Source organism: Sorex araneus, chromosome 1, assembly GCF_027595985.1.
Source record: "Sorex araneus isolate mSorAra2 chromosome 1, mSorAra2.pri, whole genome shotgun sequence".
NCBI lineage: Eukaryota > Metazoa > Chordata > Mammalia > Eulipotyphla > Soricidae > Sorex > Sorex araneus.
Window position 1 is genome coordinate 448368351 of NC_073302.1, and position 22429 is coordinate 448390779.

At 42.3% G+C, this 22429-nt stretch overlaps 1 pseudogene; it reads left to right on the plus strand.

The window, feature by feature from the left end:
* The first annotated feature begins 4759 nt into the window (after window positions 1-4759).
* Window positions 4760-5647, plus strand: LOC129403294 (GTPase IMAP family member 7-like; annotated as a pseudogene).
* Window positions 5648-22429: the final 16782 nt, after the last annotated feature.

A 22429-nucleotide genomic window follows, 5' to 3' on the forward strand; every position in this document is an offset into this window, starting at 1 on the left:
TGCCAGGGTAGCACATAACTCACCGCTTGCCCTGGATCCTTCCTGTCCCACGTCGGGGACCCTACTTTGGGGTGCTAGGAACTGAGGGCACCTGAGGCTTAAGTGGAGAAAGCAGATGCCCGGGAATGAATAATATTCGAAGCCAATTAAGTCTCAAGTTAAAAAAGCATAATATTGTCTTCTTGTGTCTGTACAAAAAGGACATTGCTTTAAAGTAAATTATTCAAAAGGCATAAGGAGAGGAGAAAGGCAATATTAACTTATAATATAAGTTCAGTATCCTAAGTAGCTCTGACCTTACAAATTAGCAAAGTCAGATTAAGGGAGAAGCTGATTAACTGTTTTTGGGGAAGAGAGCATAGAGAAGTGATTACAGCTAAACAAAGGAATGGGAGAGATTTGGGAACACCTTGATGGGTGAAACTGGGGTAAGCCTAAACTCTGGGAAAAACTGTGACAAGCTCCTCATCGCAAGGGGGGAGAGGACAAAGTAATGTCATCCTACAGTGGGAACTCTGTATGACCGAAATCTGATCTAGGTTTAACTCATGTTTCCTGACCCTGACCTGGAATCAGTACTTGCTTCTAAGAGCTTGAGTAAGTTTTTGGGAAATGGCATTTGAAGATTACTAAGGATGTACATTATTACTGGGATCTCTTGCTTTAAGCCTTTTCAAAAAAATTCACACACACATAAACAGACTATTTAAGAATCTTTGAAGTCTTTTTTTGTACATATTTTCTGGTGATGGGCAACAGAATCATTACATTCTAATGCTTTTGAGGCAATCCATAACTCAAAATATAATTACTTTTTCTCATTTGCTTTTAATTTTACTTGAATCCTATTGAATTCTTTTTGTATAATTATGCAAACTATACAGTTCCAAGATCAAACTAGCTCCAGTGTTGATTCTTGACCTCTCCCAACCACGTCTTCCCATCAGAGTAACTTTATTTTCTCTCACAGTGTTGGTATATTATTTCTTTGCATTTATAGTATCTACCTAAAAAATTCCCCATATTGATTTGAGTTATAAAACATTCTTTCTAGTTTATAATTCATGTTGCTTATGGTGTTTTTCCACATTACAATTTTTATAATTTGATATAATCCAAATTATAAGCTTTCTAATCCTCGATATCATATTTTAGAAATACTTCCTCACATCCAAGTTACCAAAATTTTATCTTTGTTTCTTATCTTATTTATATGGAGTCATTTTTATATTTTACATTCGAATCTATTTAGGGTTTGAAAGAAAAAAGGACATTCACACAATTTGTTGGAGATTTCTGGCCACACTTGATGATGCTCAGAGCTTCCTCGTGGCTCTGTTCTCAGGGATCACTCCTGGAGGAATCAGGGAACCATATGGGGTGCTGGGGATCCAGCCCAGGATTACTGTGTGTCAGACACGTGCTCTCCCTACTGTCCTATATGTCTGGCTCATTCCCACAATTTCCCCTTTTAGTCATGGTTAAAGGTGTCTGGTGAATCTTGTTTCCTACAGATGTGCATTGCTGCCCCAGTGAATATAAGTGTAACACAATTGGATAAATCAGAAATCATCATCATCATCCCGTTGATTGTTGAATTTCTCGAGCAGTCTCAGTAACGTCTCCATTTGTCCAAGCCCTGAGATTTTAGAAGTCTCTCTCTACTCGTCCTTTCACCGATGCCGTACTGGAGGTTCTTTCAGGGTCAGGGGAATTAGACCCAGCTTGTTACTGGTTTGGGCATATTAATACACCATGGGGACCTTGCGAGGCTCTCCCATGTGGGAAAGAAACTCCCAGTAGTTTTCCAAGTTCTCCCAGAGGGAGAAGTAGGTTATAAGATATTGTGCGGCCACAAAGTGGCTGCGCCCTTCTGGGAGCTTGTTTTTAAGTCTCTGGATGCTGGTCGTTGACAGGATTACACAGTGCCAGGGGCCGTCCCTGGGTGTGATCACTAGCTACTGGGAGATGGGAAATCTGGGCAGAAGAGTACCAGTCCCAATCCGAGCAGCCTTGGAAGTCTCAGTCCCGGATCACACACCTGGGCAGAGAGTCTATTGCCCGTGTGCCTGGCTGTCTTCCCCGGGGTCTCCTTGGAGGAGATGGGCTCCAGCTTCCCTCCCCATCCCAAGCAGAGCTCCCAGTGGCCAAAGACCTCTGGAGCCTAGCCACAGCCATGCTCTAAGCCCCTCTCCACTCATTCGGATGAGCCTCACACATGAAGAAACCGACAGAGGAACCCAGATGTGTGGGACCCAGAGCTGAGACTTCCAAGGCTGCTCAGATAGGGACTGGGCCTCGTCCGCCCAGATTTCCCATCTCCCAGTAGCTAGGTGTTCACACTCAGGGACTGCCCCAGGCACCGTGTAATCCTTTCAACGGCCAGCATCCAGAGACTTAAAAGCAAGCTCCCGGAATAGAGTGACACAGAGAGTTTCTTGCCCGTATGCCTGGCTGTCTTCCCCGGGGCCTCCTCAGAGGGTATGGGCTCCAGCTTCCCTCCCCACCCCGAGCAGAGCTCCTGGCAGCCGAAGACCTCCAGAGCCTAGCCACAGCCATGATCAAGGCCCCTCTCCCCAAATTTGGACGAGCCTCACCCATGAAGGAACCAGCAGAAGCAGAAATAAATATGGGGAAAATGATTTATTCAATTTCTGACTTTCAGTCTCTGTTCTTGCAGCACCAGCATCTTGCTGCTTTATTGAGAGAAATCAGAATGCCTTATTGTCAGCAGCTAGTTTTTCTTCACTGTGCTTCTTTTTCTTGGCTGTCCAGACTGATTTATATTATTCATCATGTATTTTTTACTAGACTGTATAGCTTCTGAAAAAAAAGTATACAATTTTTAACTTACATATTTATAAAATTTCATAGAGAACTGTTGATTAATCCTATGTATCAATTATCACAGAAACATATTAAACTGATTTGGCTCAATTATTTTTTCTTTTCTTTTTCTTTTTTTAATTGAATCACCATGAGGTACAGCTACAAAGCTTTCATGTTTGAGTTTCAGTCATACAATGATCGAATACCCAACCTTCCAACAGTGGACATTTTCTACCACGAATGTCCCCAGTATCCTCTTGCCCCCATCCCAGTCCTCTCCCTGCCTCTATGGCAGACAATTCACCCAAGACTCTCTCTCTACTTTTGGGCATTTAGGTTTGCTCGAATTTTCCCACTACCATTCAAACCTGGCTGCCAGGGTCAGGTGCTATATAATTTATTTTCTATTGCTTATTATGAACATCATGAGAGGTTGTGTAGCCGCAAAAGCCGGCGTGCACTGCACTTCTGAAATTCTAAACTTGTACATGGTTGGGGTCTGGAGACATCTCTGTAGGTAGCTAATCCATTTTGAGATTCATTTATGAGTCTCTGTCAAGTCCGTTGATGTGCTGAGATGATACCCAGAGACAGTGACAGCCAAGACCCCAAGTAGGTGGGCACATGGGGATAGATGGCCTGTCTTCACTGCGCCATGTGGCCTGGGGTCTTAGTCTGGAACCCACATACCTGGGTTTTGCTTCTGGAAGCTCATGGCCATCAGGGTTTCATCTGGAGTAGGCGGAGAGGACACACCCGCTCCATCTGAGAAGCCCGGGTGGAATTGGCTCGGTATGGGGTCCAGAAATATCTCTGGTGAGCTGCTGTCTTCTGGGATTCACTGCTATGTCTCTGGATCAAGGCTGTTGATGCTCTGAGATAGTGCCTGGAGCTCAATTTTATTTTATGATCTAGGTAATCTAGGTAATTTTATTTTATTTTTTTAGTTTATTTTTAATTAGAGAGTCATCGTGAGGGTACAGTTACAGATCCATACATCTTTGTGCTCATGTTTCCCCCATACAAAGTTCGATAACCCATCCCTTCACCAGTGCCCATTCTCCACCACCAGTAAACCCAACATCCCTCCCCCCCTCCCCAGTCCCGTCTCCCCTCACCCCACCCTGCCCTTTTGTTCTCTCTCTCTGATTAGGTGTTGTGGTTTGCAATAAAGGTGTTGAGTGGCCATTGTGTTCAGTCTCTAGTCTGTATTCGGCCCGCATCACCCTTCCCCCACATGACCTCCAACCACATTTTACTTGGTGGTCCTCTAGGTAATTTTAATCTTGATCATCTAGGTAATCTTAATCAATTAATGGAATGTATTGCATTATAAAAATTTTCCAATATTGAACCACCCTACTGTTTTTGAACTAGATTACAGTGAATAAAGTTGAATGAATTTTTAGTCTAATAATTTTCAGTGATTTTTTTGGTGGGACCTCCCAAGAGCTGCTCAGGAGTCCTGGGTACCTCACTGATGCTTCTGGACTAACTGGGCTGGTGGTTCAGTGCATGCGCTAAAGGATGCGACACTTCCTGGGCTCTCAGTACAGAGGCTGCTCCTGGCCACGGTAGCTTGCTCAGCTCCACTGCCCAGGGCTGCACCTGGCAATGTTTGTGGCACCAGGAACCAAAGTGCTGTACTATCTCCTGGTCCTTAGGGATATTTTGGGTATCATTATTCCACATGAGACATGTATGCATCTCCTGGTTGGTGAAAACTTCTCTAACTTTGGGGATCAATATTTCACAACTTCACAGAATGTGTGGGATGTCTGCATATTAAAGACAATTTCAGGAAAATTTCAGGAAAGAAAGCAAATTAAAGGGGATGATTGCATTTTCCATCTTCCGAGATGGACCATTTTCATCTCTCCTTCTATTCTTCAGGTCAAGTGCCGTGTAGGTGCAGCACCTGTCGTGGACCATGAGTGACTTTCTGTTGGACAACCGTCAATTCAATACCCTGAGGATTGTCCTCATCGGGAAAACCGGAAGTGGTAAAAGCGCCACAGCCAACACCATCCTTGGGGAAGACAAATTTATTTCAAAGCTGGTTGTCCACTCTGTAACCACGCAATGCCAGAAAGCGTTCCGGGAATGAAAGGGGAGGAACATCCTCGTCGTGGACACCCTGGGGCTCTTTGACACCAAGGAAAAGCTGGACACCACCTGCAGGGAGATCAGCCGGTGCATCCTCTTCTCCTCCCCCGGCCCTCACGCTTTCATCCTGGTGATGCAGCTGGGTCGGTACACAGAGGACGATCAGAAAGTCTTTGCCATTGTCAAGGCTCTCTTTGGGGAGTCGGTCACCAGACACATGATTGTCTTGTTCACTCGCAAAGAAGACTTGGGGGACAGAAGCCTACAGGATTTCATAGATGAAGCTGACGTGAGTCTAAAAAACATGGTCAAGGAGTGTGGGAGCCGCTGCTGTGCCTTCAGCAACAGAGCAGCGAAGGCTGAGAAGGAAGCTCAGGTGCAGGAGCTGATGCAGCTGGTAGAGAAAATGATCCTCAACAATGCCTGCTTCACTGATAACATATACAAGGACGTAGAGGAAAGGCTGAAACAGAAGGCAAAGACCTTGATCAAAATTTTTGATAGTCAATTGGAAAACGATATTCAACTGGTAGAAAAAGAATATGTGACTAAGTCACAGAAAGAAAAGGAAGAAAAAATAAAATTTCTAAGAGAGCAACATGCTGCCCGAATAAGAAATATAAGGGAGGAAGCTGAGATGAACATACTTGGTGATGTTTTAGAAATGATCAGTAACATATTTTCGAAATTATTTGCCTTATTTAAGAAGTAACGTAATTTTCAGTTTCTCTCCTATAAATTAAAATTAAAATTTTAATTTTAAAATTAAAGTGAATTTTAAAGTTCACTTTAAAATTAAAGTTCTAAATTTTAAAATTAAATATTTTATTTTTTTTAATTTTAGTGAATTTTAAAATTAAAATTAAGACAGTTCTAAAATTACAGTGAATTTTCTTTATTGACATGCCTTACTCAATGACCCAATATTAAGTTAATATCTGTAGTAGATTTCTGAGAATAAAGCAACAAAAGGTAATAGACTGTCTGCATCCATCCTGAATCCTTGAACATTCTACCAAATGTGTATTTTACTGAAGATATCAATAAATCTAAAAAAGAAAAAATTTAATTCTCCCAAACACAACAAGACTTTTAAAATCTTATTTTCTTCCCACGTACCGACCCCCGGGACACTCTCCCATTGGCTCCCGGGCAACTGGGGGCTCCCCTGGAACCCCCAGCCTCCTGCGCTGCGTGGACACGCCTCTCTGATCCTCCATAATGCCGCAATACTCAATCAGGTACTCATTCCAACCATCCTGACCCCGCCTACCTCACCCAGTGTCCCATGAGATTACTGGGGGCGTGGCCTGTATCTCAGGGGCATGGCCTCGAAGGGGGCATGTCCACCTGCCAGATCTGTGGCTGCTATCGCTGTCCCAGTTGTGATTTTTCTTACATGATACACTGTATAACCTATTTCTTTGAAAAACACCCTGGTGACTGCACTCATTTGTGGAGTGTAGGGTAGCATAACATGAGGCTGACACCCAAGGACCATAGATACAAGGGCCAGGGGGATTGCCCCATAGCTGGAAGACTGCATCATGAGGGGAGGGGAGAAGGCAGATGGAATAGAGAAGGGATCACAAAGAAAATGATGCCTAGAGGAACCAGTTGGAATGGGAAATGCATGCCGAAAGTAGATAATGGACCAAACATGATGACCTCTCAGTGTCTGTGTCGCAAGCTATAATGCTCAAAATGAGAGAGAGACTATGGGGAATATTGTCTGCCTTAGAGGCAGCGGGAGGGTGGGAAATGGGGGGTATACCCGGGATACTGGTGGTGGGGAATGTGCACTGGTGGAGAGATGGGTGTTTGATCATTGTGAGATTGTAACACAAACATGAAAGCTTGTAAATATCTCATGGTGATTCAATAAAATTTTAAAAATTAAAAAAACCCACCCTTGCCATTTCAATCACTCTATGCCATATAGTCCTTTAGCTGATTCCAACCTCACAAAAGCTGTCACTGAACAATAGAAGCTGCACAAACTCCTTATAAAGAGAGCATAGCCTTAAGTCATCACTAGATTCCTCACATAAACCAGGAGGATAGCCTGAGAATAAGGAAGTATTCTAGAAATGGAACAAGGCTACCAACATAAACTTAGCACAAACAGAATGCCCCCTGCAGCAAGAAGGAATAGGAATAGACAACTAGAAGATTCCAACTCTATACTTCCATAACAATATGAAGAAACAGCGAAAATCCCCTACACGAAGAGAGGATGAAGAAAAGATTCCAGAAATCTCCACAGGGGTTACCCACATACAGGACCTCTCAAAAAAATAATTCAGAGAGGAAGTCTTGAATAGGGTCGATGTACTCAAAGCAACCATGGAACAGACATCCAATAAATTAAGGGAGGATATGAATGAGGCTTTGGAATGGTCAACCAAAAAAATGCAGGAAGAAATGAGATCAGAAATTTCAAAGCTACGAACAGATGTCACAAAGCTACGAACAGAAGTCAAACAAACAAAAGAAATTGGTAGATGAATTTAAAATCTCAGTAGTTGCCCTCAACAGTAGAATGACTACAGCTGAAGACAGAAACAGTGAGCTTGAAGATGAGCTGCAGAAAGCTTACAGGCAACAACAAATAGTGTCAAAAGATGTCAAAATGGCTCTAGAGTGAATCAGAGTCCTAGGGGATGACCTCAAGAGGAACAACATAAGTATCATTGAGTACCAGAAGAACAGAGAAGTAACCCCAATGAAAAAAACACAGTTGAAGACATCATTGCTAACAAATTTCCAGAGCTGGAGAAGGCAGGCTTCCAGATACAAGGAGCCCGAAGAGTACCAGCAAAAAGAGATCCAAATAAAAAGACTCCAAAGAATATCATACTCAGAATGACAGATTCTGTGGATAGAGACGCAATACTGCAAGCAGCAAGGTCAAAGAAGGAAATCACATATAAAGGAGCCCCCTTACATTTACAGCAGACCTATAAGAGGAAACCCTCCAAGCCCGAAGACAATGGTGGGCTGTAGGATGACATTACTTTGCCCTTTCCCTCCTTGCCACAAGTAGCTTGTCCCGGTTTTACCCAGAGTTTAGGCTTACCCCAGTCACACCCATCAAGGTGTTCCCGAATCTCTCCCATCCCTTTGTTTAGCTATAATCACTTCCCCATGCTCTCTTCCCCAAAAGAGTTAATCCTCGGCTTTCGCTTAATCCGACTCTGCTAATTTGCAAGGTCAGACCTTCCTAGGATACTGAATTTATATTATATAAGTTAATATTGCCTTTCTCCTCTTCTTGTGCCTTTTGAATTATTCACTTTAAAGTTATGACTGTTTTGTATAGACACAAGAAGACAATATTATGTTTTTATAACTTGGGAATTAATTGGCCTCGAATATTATTCCCTCCCGGGCCTCTGCTTTCTCCACTTAAGCCTCAGGTGCCCTCAGTTCCTAGCACCCCAAAGTAGGGTCCCCGACGTGGGACAGGAAGGATCCAGGGCAAGCGGTGAGTTATGTGCTACCCTGGCATCGAGATGGGCCTGGCCAAAGTGCCTAATTCTTAACTATAAGTTAAGAGCTTGATCATAGACAAATGCTGTCATGATCCAATAGTAATTATGAGACTGGGACCCTGCCAGGGATAGGAAAGACTGATCTGGCTTGAGCACTGTAGTCTGAGATTGAGATGGCCCCAGGAGAGCAATTCTATAAGCTTTAATGCATCTCTTATTGTGTCCATACAAAATAATTAATATTATGAATTCTTATATGTTTGCTGGCTGAGGAGAAGAGAAACACATTCATGGGACTCCGCCCTTGGGTGGATCCTCCTGCTGAAAGAGAATTAAGTCCTAGGAGAAGCATCCCCTAAGGGAAAGGAACCTTACCCTATTGATGGTGACCACACCTACGTGTATGCCCCAACCCCCTGATGCTGTGGAGATTTAACTAGGCTGTGAGAGTGGGTTGGGGGTCAGATCCACGGGCCAGATCCACGGGGAGAGATCCAGGAGAGCGGGAGAGAAGCGGAGGGAGAAAATGAAATAAACGGATTGAGCAACCAGTTTGGCCTTCTTCCTTCTTCCTTCCGTCGCCTGCCCTCAACTGACAGCACACACAGCGGTTCTGGGGCACCAGACGCGGGCGGTGAGATAGAGCCGCCCGGAGAGCCTGAGAGTGCACTCGCCCCTCGGCGAGCTTTAGTTTTTTACAGTGGGCCATAGCGAAAAAACTCAATGAAAAGAATGCCTCACCAAGAATACTCTATCCGGCTAACCTCTCACTCAAACTCAAAGGAACCATATATTATTTCAGGGATAAACATCAGATCAGAAACTTCATAGACTCAAAACCAAACTTAAAAGAAGGACTAAAGGGGCTATTGTAAGTCAAGGAAGAACTCCACAAGAACAATAAAACCCACAAAAAAATGACACCAAACCCCATGACAATAATCTCTCTCAATGTCAATGGCCTAAATGCACCAATTAAGAGACACAGAGTGGCAAAATGGATTCGGAAACTAAACCCAACATTCTGCTGCCTAGAAGCAACACACCTGAATAATTAGAGCAAACACAGACTCAAAGTCAAAGAATGGAAAACAATCCTGCAAGCAAAGAAATCCCTCAAAAAAGCTGGGGTGGCCATACTAGTATACAACAACATAGATTTTAGGTTAAAAATATTAGAAGGGACAGCGAAGATCACTTTCTATTAATCAAGTGATATGTGCAGCAGGAAGAATTCACACTCTTAAACGTAAATGAGAAACCGGCTAAATACTTAAAAAAAACTCCTAACAGACTTTAAGAAGGACATCGCTAACAGCACAATAGTAGTCAGAGACTTCAACACTGCCTTATCACCTATTGATAGATCGACAAGAGCAAAACTCAGCAAGGAAACACTGACTCTGAAGGAAGAAATAGAAGAGAGGCCTAATAGACCTATACAGGGCTTTACACCCCAAAAAGAAAGAATACACATTCTTTTCCAGTGCACACAAAACATTTTCCAAAATAGACCAGGTACTGGGCCACAAAACATACCTCATAGAATCTGAAAAATAGAAATTGTATCAATATTTTCTCAGACCATGATGCGTTGAAGATAGAAGCTAAACATACACAGATGCAAAGAATCAAACCAAACACCTGGAAATTAAACAGCTCAGTGTTGAACAATTACTGGGTCAGGAAGGAAATCAAGAAAGAAATCAAGAAATACCTCGAAACCAATGAGAATGAAGACAAGAGCTACCAAAACATATGGGACGCAGCTAAAGCAGCGTTAAGGGGAAAACTTATAGCTCTGCAAGAATTCCTTAGGAAGAAAGAAATTGCCTACACAGATAGCTTGACTTTACAGCTCAATGCCATAGAAAAAGACCAGAAAAAGCAACCCAAACCAGAGTGAAGGAATGACATAATAAAAGTTAGAGCAGAAATTAACGGCATGGAAACCCAGAAAACAATAGAAAAGGTCAATGAAACAAGAGCTGGTTCTTTGAGAAAATAAACAAGATTGATAAACCGCTAGCAAGACTCCCAAAAAAAGAGAGAGAACACCCTAATAAACCGAATCAGGAATGAAAATGGGGACATCACAGCAGAAACCAATAAAATTCAAAATATTGTCAGAGACTACTTTGAAAGTCTGTATGCCACGAAACAAGAGAACGTAAAAGAAATGGAGGAATTCCTTGATTCCATCAATCTCCCAAGACTGAACCAAGAAGACTTGTAATACCTGAATAGACCCATTAATATCAAGGAAATTGAAACTGTAATCAAAAGTCTCCCCAAAAACAAAAACCCAGGTCCAGTTGGATTCACTGGTGAAGTCTTCCAAAGATTTAAAGAAGATATGTTGCCAGTTCTCCTGAAGCTTTTCCAGAAAATTAAAAAAAAACAGAAACTCTCCCAAAATTTCTATGAAACACATTTTTCCCATAATATCAAAAGCAAACAAGGAGACCACCAACAAATAAAATTATAGACCAATATCCCTGATGAAAACTAATGCAAAGATCCTCAACAAAATATTAGCAAATAGGATCTAAAACTCATCAAAAATATTATACACCCATGACCAAGTGGGATTCATCCCGGGGATGCAAGGATGGTTTAACATTTGGAAATCAATCAACGTAATGCATCATATCAAAAAAGTAAAGATAGAAACCATGTGATCATATCAATAGATGAATACAAAGCATTTGACAAGATGCAACATCCGTTCATGATGAAAACCCTCACCAAAATGGGTTTTGGTTGAACATTCCTCAAGATAGCCAAAGTCATCTACCACAAGCCTATGGCAAGCATTATCCTCAATGGGGAAAAGTAAGGCCTTTCCTCTAAGATCAATGACAAGACAAGGAATCCCACTCTCACCACTTCTGTTCAATATAGTATTGGAAGTACTTGCAATAGCTGTTAGGCAAGAAAAAGAGATTATGGGCATCCAGATTGGAAGGGAAGAAATCAAACTCTCTTTATTCACAGACTATATGATCTTATATCTAGAGAAGTCTAAAACCTCTACTAAGAAACTCTTAGAAACAATAGACTTGTACAGTAAAGTTGAAGGCTATAAAATCACTACCCAAAAAATCCATGGCCTTCCTATATGCATACAAAGAGACATAGGAAAAGGACATGACCAAAGCAATCCCATTCACAATCTGCCCCAGAAAATCAAGTCCATCAGAATCAGCTTAACCAAGGAAGTACAGGACCTCTACAAAGAAAACTATAAAACACTCCTCCATGAAATAAAAGAAGACATGAGGAAATGGAAACATATCCTCTGCTCATGGATAGGGAGAATCAACATTGTCAAAATGGCAATAGTCCCCAAAGCATTATACAGATTCAACGCGATCCCTATAAGTATACACATGACATTCTTCAAAGAAATGGACCAAGCAATCCTGAAATTCATATGGAAGAAAAAACGCCCACGGATAGATAAAACAGTTCTTGGGCAAAGACGATACGAGGCATCACCCCTCCCAACCTTAAACTTTAGTACAAAGTGGTAACAATTAAAACAGCATGGTACTGGAACAAAGGCAGAGCCACAGACCAATGGAACAGGGTGGAATATCCCTACACAAAACCCCAAGTGTATGATCATCTAATATTTGATAAGGGAGCAAGAAATGTGAAGTGGAGCAAGGAAATCCTCTTTAACAAATGGTGCTGGCACAACTGGACAACCACATGCAAAAGAATGGGCTTTGACCTCGACGTGACACCATGCACAAAAGCCAGATCAAAATGGATTAAAGACTTCAACATCAGACCACAAATCATAAGGTATATTGAAGACAAGGTCGGCAAAACCCTCCACGACATTGAAGCTAAAGTTTTCTTCAAAGATGACATGCAATTGACCAACCAACTGGAAACAGAGATAAGCAAATGGGACTATATTAAACTAAGAAGCTTCTGCACCGCAAAACTTCAAGTGACCAGATTACAAAGACTCTCTACAGAGTGGGAAAGGATATTCACCCAATACCCATCCAATAAAGGGTTGATATCAAGAGTATATAAGGCACTGGTTGAACTCTGCAAGAAGAAAACATCCAACCCCATCAGAAAATTGGGGGAAGAAATGAATAGAAATTTTCCCAAGGAAGAAAACAATTTGCAAAAAGGCACATGACTAACCATTCGGGAGATGCAGATCAAAACAACCATGAGATAACACCTCACACCAGAGAGAATGGCACACATCAAAAAATCCCAAATCAACCGCTGTTGGAGAGGATGTGGGGAGAAAGGGACTCTCCCTCATTGCTGGTGGGAATGCTGACTGGTTCAGCCTTTTGGAAAACAATATGGACGCTTCTCAAAAAATTAGAAATTGAGTTCCCATTTGACCCAGCAATACCACTTGTGGGAATATATCCCGGGGAAGCAAAAAAGTATAGTCGAAATGACATCTGCACTTATATGTTAATCACAGCACTTTTTACAATGGCCAGGATCTGGAAAAAACCTGAGTGCCTGAGAGCAGATGACTTGTTAAAGAAACTGTTACATCTATACAATGGAATACTATGCAGCTGTTAGAAAAAAATAGGGTCATGAACTTCGCATTTATATGGAATATAAATGGATCAACATGGAAAGTATCATGCTAAGTGAAATGAGTCAGAAAGAGAGAGACAGACATAGAAAGATTGCACTCATTTGTGGAATATAAAACAACAGAATGGGAGACTAACACCCAAGAATAGTAGAAATAAGTACCAGGAGGTTGACTCCATGACTTGGAAGCTGGTCTCATATGCTGGGGGAAAAGGCAGCTCAGATAGAGAAGGGGACACCAAGTAAAATGTGGTTGGAGACCATGCACGGGAAGGGAGATGTATGCTGAAAGTAGACTTGAGACTGAACACGATGGCCACTCAGCACCCCTATTGCAAACCACAATACCTAATGGAGAGATAGAACAAAAGGGAATACCCTGACACAGAGGCAGGGTGGGGTGGGTGGAGATGGGATTGGAGGGTGGGAGGGATACTGCGTTTATTATTGGTGGAGAATGGGCACTGGTTGAAGGATGGGTTCTCGAACATTGTATGAGGAAAACACGAGCACGAAAATGTGTAAATCTGCAACTGTACTCTACCATGATCCACTAATTAAAAATAAATTTTTAAAAATATTATTTTCTTTATTAAAATAAAATTTCAATTACCTTCAATATAAGATTCCTGTGTTGATGGTGAGAGTGTATAGGGGTTGGAATAAAGGTGTTTACGGACACAATGTTATATACTATTAAATTTTAACTCCTAAGTTGTGGACACAATCATTCACTAAGTTAATCCATATGTATGATAACTCGTCCTGTATTCATCAGTCACTGGGGAGCTTACACGGCTAAACAAACTGAAAAATAGGCAACTAAGTGTATTTTTCATACAGGCATAATATTTGCAAGTCATGCACTTATATTCTTTGACTGTTATTATGATCATGGGAAGACGCACACGTTGTTGCACTTGCATCCACCGGAACTCAGTGAGAGCCCCAAGACCAAATAGGAGAGATACTCAGGAAACATGACAACAGCCCCACTCACTGCACAGCGGATCGGGGGTCTCAGACCCTCTTCAAATGACTCAGACTAGAATCACATTTATACCCACAAATCCTACTCCATTGTGTCAGAGAAGAGTACAAAGGATTCCCAGCAATATGTACTAACACAAAGCATTGCCCCCATCCTGATGAGATGCGAGGGGAACAAGTCATGGTTACAGTCACAGGATTAAGAGAGAGAATGATTTCTTCTACACTCAGAGTCAGGGCGCACTTTGCTGTCACTTAACCAGGGAGTCAGTCTGGCAGGTCCTAGCAAGATGCAGGGGCTGGCCAGGGGCTCGAGAGGCAACAGAGTTGCAAAGTTAGCACAGATGGGTGCCATAAATCTTAGGGACAAGCTTTGAAAAATGAAGAGACTGGACCAGAGAGAGAGTTTAGTCATAAGACACTTAACCATTTGCTGGCCAGGAGTGATCCCTGAGTGCTCAGCCAGGAGTAGCCCCTGAGTATTGCCAGATGTGCTCCCACACCAGGAATGAGAGATCATATATGTCAATATCCAATGCAATGGACAGTCTATGGCACGTGCATATAATATGAGGGATCAGTGAGTGAAAAGAAACTTAATTTACCAAAATCCACTGAAGCTCTGAATCTTACCTTCCCGTAACAGTGAATACTTTCTCTTAGCATCAGGGCTGCACAGTGACTGGAGGGCTCTAATCCTCTCTCTCTAGCCTGATCTTTCTCTGCCAAAGTCTTTACATAAATGTTTGGTTATATAGTGCTATGGTTTAGGAAATTTTCCTTGCTTTGTGTTTCTCAGTAGCATCATTCACACAAATAATATAAGTGTAAGTAACTCATTTTTTAATCAGTAACAATTGATTTCATGTGATTAAACAAACCAGTATATGTGAGATGATATGCATTTTTGTATTTGCATATCATTCACAGAAACATACATTTATATAACTTGAATATTATATCATAGTTGGAATAATACTAATATGTATAACACGTATTGTGTGCTGTATTAAGTGATGAATATTTCAATTTTAAAAATAGTCTGTGGGAGGGAAGGGCTGCTGCTATACGTTTTTTCTTTTAAGTGTTGTTGAAGGCAAAACTGATCTCAGTAGATTTTGAAAGCAGATTAGCCTTAAAAACAAGAAAATAGCAATTGAAATAATTATCAATTATCATTGTTGTAATTAAGGAAATATATTGAATTAAGGAACTATATTAAAGAGATTCTTAACTCTTCTGTGACTGCTAAAAACAGAAAAACATCGTATCATGGAGGAGCAGAGTTGGGCTTCATCCCAAATGTCAGACTGGGACTGGAGAGACAGCACAGAGATTGCACTTGCCTTGCACAGGTTTGACCTCTGTTTGAGCCCTGGCACAGCATATAGTGCCCCACTCACTGCCAGGAGTGACCTCAGAACAGAGCCAGGAATGAGCTCTCAGTCAACTCTACAGTGCCCGCCACTCTCAGGCTGCCCGAGTTTATCAATTAATACTTTGTACTATGATCACTGACTTCATTTAAAATAACTCTACTAATTATCTGTGACTCCAGCACTGTTTCTGTTACCATACTTCTGTTCTTCATGTGTTTTTTCTTGTTCGTTTCTACCATTTGCCATCTCACTGGAGTCTTCCATCCACCTTTAACCCTGGCAGATCTGTAGCTCAAACTTCTATACACCATAATCCATCATATCAACAAAAGAAAAGATAAAAACCATATGATCATATCAATAGATGCAGAGAAAGCATTTGACAAGACCCAGCATTCGTTTATGATGAAAACTCTCAGCAAAATGGGTACTGAGGGAGCTTTCTTCAATGTAGTAAAAGCCATTTACCACAAGCATATCATTTGTCACTTGTCATCCTCTTGATTTTCAATTTGCTTGAACAGGCGCCAGTAATCTCTCCATTCATCCCTGTCATATGCTAGTGTAGACCAATGGTATCTGTTTGCTCCATGAATACGAAAAGCCTCAGACCATTCGTTCAGGGTTTTGACAAAGAAGTCTGACCATCTCGTAGGTGGGCGGCCACGTGGTTTTTTGATGTCCCGTGGTAAAAGCTCTAGTCCAGCGGTCATCTCTGAATCGCATTACGTGTCCAGGTCATCTCATTTTGATACCATGGCAAATGAGACAGCGTCCCTGATTCTTGGTTAGTGATGGAGGTTGGAACTCCAGAATCCTTCTCTCACTTGAGTGAAATGTGATATTCCAAGAATAGCTCTTTCAATTCCTTTTTGGGATACCCAAATAGCGTTCTCATTCTGTTTCCACAGGGCCCAGGTCTGTGAGGCATATGTTCATGCAGGAAGAATTGTCGAGTCGAAAAGATGTGCCAGGAGTCGGAAGTTCTTCGCCCTCTTAACAAAGTCTTCGAGGCTCTTGAAGGCGATCCATGCTGCTCTCTTCCTCCGGCACAGTTCTGGTGACAGTCGTTCCTCATGTTGAGTTCTCGACCCAGGTAACATAGCTGCTGCATTCAGAGATGTTTGTTCTGTTGAGAGCAAATGGGCCACCAGGGACTTGTTCATTTCTCATGAACATTGTCTTCATGAGATTCACCTGCAGTCTGACCTTTCCACACTTGCGGTCGAAGTCGGCCAGCATTTGTGTCTCTTGGCTAATATTTGCTGTTATGAGAACGATGTCATCAGCAAAGCAGAGGTGGTGTAGTTGCCGACCATCTACCTTCACTCCCATTTCTTCCCATTCCAGTTGTCACATGACGTTCTCAAGGGTGGAACTGAAGAGTTTTGGTGAAATGGTATCACATGCTGAACCCCTCTCTTTACATCAATGATCATTTCCTTGTAGAATAGTGAGATCCTGGTGGTGAATCCATAATACAGCTTATGGAGGATCTTGATGTATTGAGTTTGAACACCCTGTTTGGCTAGGGCTTTGATGACTGCATCAGTCTCAACAGAATTGAAGGCCTTCTTTGAATAGATGAACGTTAGACAAAGCCGCATCTTAAACTGTCGCAAAACTTCAATGAGTTTGGTCACTGTGTTGATATGGTCAATTGTGCTGAATCCTTCTCAAAACCTGGCTTGCTCACATCGTTGTCCTTTGTCTACTGTTCTGCCTATTCTATTCAGGATGACTAGAATGAACAACTTGTAGATGACAAACAACAGGCAGATTGGGTGATAGTTGCTGATATCATGGATGCCTCCCTTTTTTTGTACAACAGAACAGTCCTTCTGGTTTTCTATTGGAAAGAAACCTTGCATTAAGATTGGTAGTGTGTGAAGAGTTGAGCCAGTGTGTTGACCAGTACTGGCGGCAGATTCTTCAGGTGTTTGGGTCTGACCATGTCTGAACTGGGTGCTGTACACCTCTCCACCGATGAATCAGCATGTTCGATTTCGGATGGGGTCAAATTGAGAACGACATATCCATCCTGGAAATTTGGTATGTGGGTAGGTGGACATGGTTATCAATGAGATCCAAGCAGAAGTCGTGAATAATCCTCTCCATTGCTCTTCTGGAAGATGTGATAGATTCATCAGGATATTGGAGGGCAGTCATCTTAGTCATGCAGTTGGCAAAGGACAGGTGAGCTTTACGAACACTTTTCCTGGCTTCTGCTACATCAGCCAACACTGCTGCTCTTCACTGTTTGAAGTCTTCCTTTAGCACTTCTTTACACAGCTTTGCAATCTCAATGTTAGCTTGTGATTACCTGAGGCTCATGCCAAAACACGTTGGCAAATGAGCTCGAGAGTTTCCCAAGAGAGGTGTCTGTTTGTGCCTTTCCCAATCTTGGCATTCCTCACGCAGTCATGGAGGTGCTGAACCAGTCAATCGTATCCCTCATCGATGTTGTCAATGCTGTCATCTTCCCATGTTGCTGAAACAGTGCCAAAGAGCTCCCAGTTGGTGGTCATTCTGGAAGTTCTCCTCTTAACCTTAAACTTTGCAGTCCTTTCTTCGCTCTGTGAAGCAGAATTTTGCATGAAGGAGATGATGGTCGGATCCTGTTTGCAATTTTGGAACAACAGCGACATCAGACAGGCAAAACCGTTGATTGAATATGATGTATTCAATTTCGTTGTGGAACTGTCAAACGGGAGACTCTCATGTCCAACATTTAGATTTGACCTTCTGGAATTTTGTGTTACTATGGATGGTCTTGGTCAACATGATGAATTCAGACAGTCTATCACTCTGTTTGTTCCATTCTAGGACATGGGTCCTGATGTGGAGTTCTTCGGTCGACCTTCTCTGTCCTATCTTGGCATTAAAATCACCAACAGTGATCTTGTAGAAGGTGTGGTCTACTTTGTAGAACTTGTCCAGCTCCATGTAGAACTTCTCAATTTCTTCTTCATCATACTTGGATGTTGTTGCATAGACAACGAAGTTAGAAACTGCTGGCAGTGAGCCACATCTATTTAAGTATAACCTTCTGTTTCAGTTTTTTAGGCATTTGAATGAATCAATGCTCATGGCTAAGTTCTTGATGACAAGGACACAGACACCACCAATGCCTCTATTGTCGACTTTTCTGAGAAACAGTTCTCCAGTGTCGAAACTGATGTGATGTGATCGATGCCTTCTTGTCTCGGTCAAACCAATGATGTCGTACTTGATCTTCTGTGCTTGCACCATCAGGATCTCGATAGATGCTTCCGATGCTAGTGTAAGTGCGTTGAAAGTACAGACAGTCATTTTAGTCCTTCTTTTTGGCAGTTTATTTAAGCCCTGAGATTTTAGTGTAAGGGGAATAAGGGCCATTGTTGTTACTGTTTTTGTCATATCAAATACATCACAGGAAGTTTGCCAGGCTCTGCCATGCGGGCAGGATACTCTCGGTAGCTTGCCGTGTTATCTGAGAGGGATGGAGTCTTTGGAAAGCATTATACTCAATGGGGAAAAACTAAGAACCTTCCCTCTAAGATCAGGGATGAGACAAGGATGCCCACTCTCTCCACTTCTGTTCAATATAGTACTGGAAGTACTTGGAATAGCAGTTAGGCAAGAAAAAGATATTAAGGGCATCCAGATAGAAAAGGAATCATGAAACCCAAGAAATCAATCTCTCACTATTCTCAAATGTTATGATACTATATTTAGAGAACCATAAAGCCTCCACCAAGGAACTCCAAGAAACAATAGACTTGTATAGTAAAGTTGCAGGCTAATAAAATCAATACCCCAACGTCCATGGCTTTCCTATATGCAAATAATGAAAGAGAAGAAAGTGACATAAAAAAGCAATTCCATTGACAATCATGCCTCAGAAAATCAAATGCCTCAGAATCAGCTTAACTAAGGAAGTAAAGGACCTCTACAAAGAAAACTACAATATATTCCTTCACGAAATAAAAAGGACACAAGGAAATGGAAACACATACCCTGCTCATGGATTGGGAGATTTAACATTGTCAAAATGGCAATACTCCCCAAAGCATTATACAAATTCAATGCAATCCCTAGAAGGACGCTCATGAATTTTTTCAAAAAAATGGATCAAACACTCCTGAAATTCATATAGAACAACAACCCTCCATGAATAACTAAAGCAATTCAGGGGAAAAAGAAGATGGGATACATCACCTTCCCAACCTCAAGCTCTACTACAAAGTGATAATAATTAAAACAGCATGATAGTGAAACAAAGGAAGAGCCGCTGACCAATGGAACAGGGTTGAATATCTTTACCCACAGCCTTAAATATATGATCATCTATTGTGGAGGTCGATGTGGAGGTCTCATTCTGTTCAGCAGGGAGAACCCTTCGTGGGGCTGAGAAGGGGAAGCAGACGAATGAACAGGCACAGAGCCCGGAGGAGGGAGAAAAGGTTTATTCTATGGCAGTTACAGTATTTATACCTCCCTGCTGGGAGGAGGTGGTATAGTATGTATGCCAGACCCCCAGTAGAGATGCAGGGTGTGGCATGGGTGTTAGCTAGTGATAAACAAATGCTGATAGGATAAGATCAGTAAGATTAGGAGTGGCAACCTTTGCTAGGTGTGGCATGAGGTTAGCTAGTGATAAACATATAGTAATAGAATAAGATCAGTAAGGTAAAATGGCTCCCTACATCTCCCCGTTTTGTTTTAAATGAAATGTGGTCAGGGGAGGTATTGTCCGATATCCCTTGTGACATAAAGACTCCATTTTTGCAGGGAGAGGAAGGAAAGGATGATTGGGTCTATGCAGGTGGCTCCTCATAGAACCCATCAACCCTTGGTTTTGGAGTAACCTCTAAGCTATACCGGAATACCTCGCAGGGAGCCGGGCCAGGGTATCAGCCCTCCCTTGCAGTGCTTTGCCTGGCAACCTGATCTACAAGAATAAATCCTTGGGAGCCCGCCATTCTCAAGGTAAAGAACTGGAGGAAAATGAGGTCCTATAAATCAAGCCAATGATGCTTAAACACTCAATCTAATTTTTACTCTAAGATATTAACCCGGCCCTGGAACTAGCTCTTGCTGTAGAGTGTACAATCGTTGCTTAGCATCATGGTTGACAGTAGTCTGCATGTCCAAAGGTGGTAAGAGTCATTTTGCCATGTTTTGACAAAGTTGTGTGTCTGGGCCGAGGTTTGAAGATCTATTCCTGCAACAGCATCAGTGGTGGTTACAGCAATGAGTTCCAGGATAGCTGCGATCAGGGGCCCAAGGAATCGTCGGGAGTGCCGGAGCAGTCATGTCAGGTCTTCAGTCAGGAGCCCTTCATCAGGGGAGCGTATCCATTCTCTGGTCAGGTTCACTGGTAACCATATGTTATCTGGCCCTTAATAAAATTATACTGTAGGGAGAATCTTGGATTGAGAGGGAAGAATTGAGACAGGTAAATAATGCACAGTCACCAGAAAAGAAAAATCTTTTTGCGAGTGATCAGAGGTAGTATGAATTTGGGACTTGGTATGAATCCCAAATTCCCAAGTCTTCTGAAGGTGAAGAGGGAGACAGGGAGGCACTCCAATGCGGACAGGATCAAGTGAGTATCCTAGAGAAAAAATTAAAAGGTGTTTCTTCTTTATTCGGCAGCTGAGGCATCTGTGAACCCCATGGAGGGGGTAAAAGAAAGGAATTGTTAGCCCAGATACAGGGTCCTAGCATGGTTCAATCTGCAACCTGTAAAAGTGGAGGGTGAGGAATGTAAGTCCAATAGATATGTTTAGCTTACTGGAATTCAAGAGGATTTCAACTGTTAATAACTATTAATGTTCTTCCAATATGAAGTCTAGATTGAAAATTTCAATTTCTTTGTAGGCGCCACATTCTGATTAGAAATCTTTGTTTAGACCTGATCTAGCAAGCTCCAAAGATACCTAGATCTTTTAAATTGCTGGGCTCCTCCTTGATTTTGTTTGCCCAGGTTTAAGAATTACTGACTTTAAACTAGATCTAATACTCGAGTGTTCCACAGACAGAGAGACAGACAGTCAGACAATAAACATCACACATGTGCACAAATATATACTTTATCGATCAATCTGACCCCTCAAGAATGGCAGGAAAACACTAATAGACTGAGAAAGGAAAGAGCAGTCCCCAGGGCAAAGTGAGCCCTGTCGGCTGATTGGGAACATTGCTCCCCGTTTCTCTGCCTGAACAGTTTCCTGCTTGTTGAAAAAATGGCTCAAGAAAGCACTTTTGTTGATATAAAACAGCAAAACCTTCTCAAAGTTGTTGAAACCTAAGCAGAACTAAGAGAAAGATAATGAGACAATTACACACACACTAGGGGCACACGCACAAATCTTACTCCTGCACACACTCAGACCGGTCCTTTCTTTCATGCGGGTGCGCAACCCACTCACCAAGTTCACACTGAGACTCCCAAACCTGCCCTACGGGCGTCCACGTTATCTTCGGTCTTGAAGTAACGCCGGTTCCTGCTCCAGCCAGACCAAGTCTGAACAACTGTTCTGTGAGCGAGACTACTAGTTGGTCACTACCGACGCGCCTGATGTGCCGTTGCGGATGCGGTGGCGATGAGCAGAAGCAAGTTCCTGGGCAGTAGCAGAGGGGACACTGTCCTCAGAGGATTCATTTATTCTATGGGTGGAAGTCTGTTCAGCCAGAGCAGGTGTGTCGACCTGCCTTATCAGTCGTTCGGGGATCCAGCGGGCTACACCATCAACAGCATCAAATATGCAGGCTGACCCTCGGCCCCATATAAGGACTGGATCAGGGCCCTTCCATAGACCACTCAGAGGGTCTTTCCACCTTACTTTTGTGTAAGTGGGGCTGGTGGAACTATGCCAAAAACAGTCCGCCATGCTGCGGCTTTCTTTGTCCAGTATAAGAAAGTTCATGACAAAGCATGAGATAGTAACGTCTTAGGGGAAAGCGAGGCTGGGTACAGTTCCTTTTCTGTCTGAAGCTTTTGAATATATGATTTAAGTGTGAGATGGGCTCGCTCCACTATCCCCTGCCCTT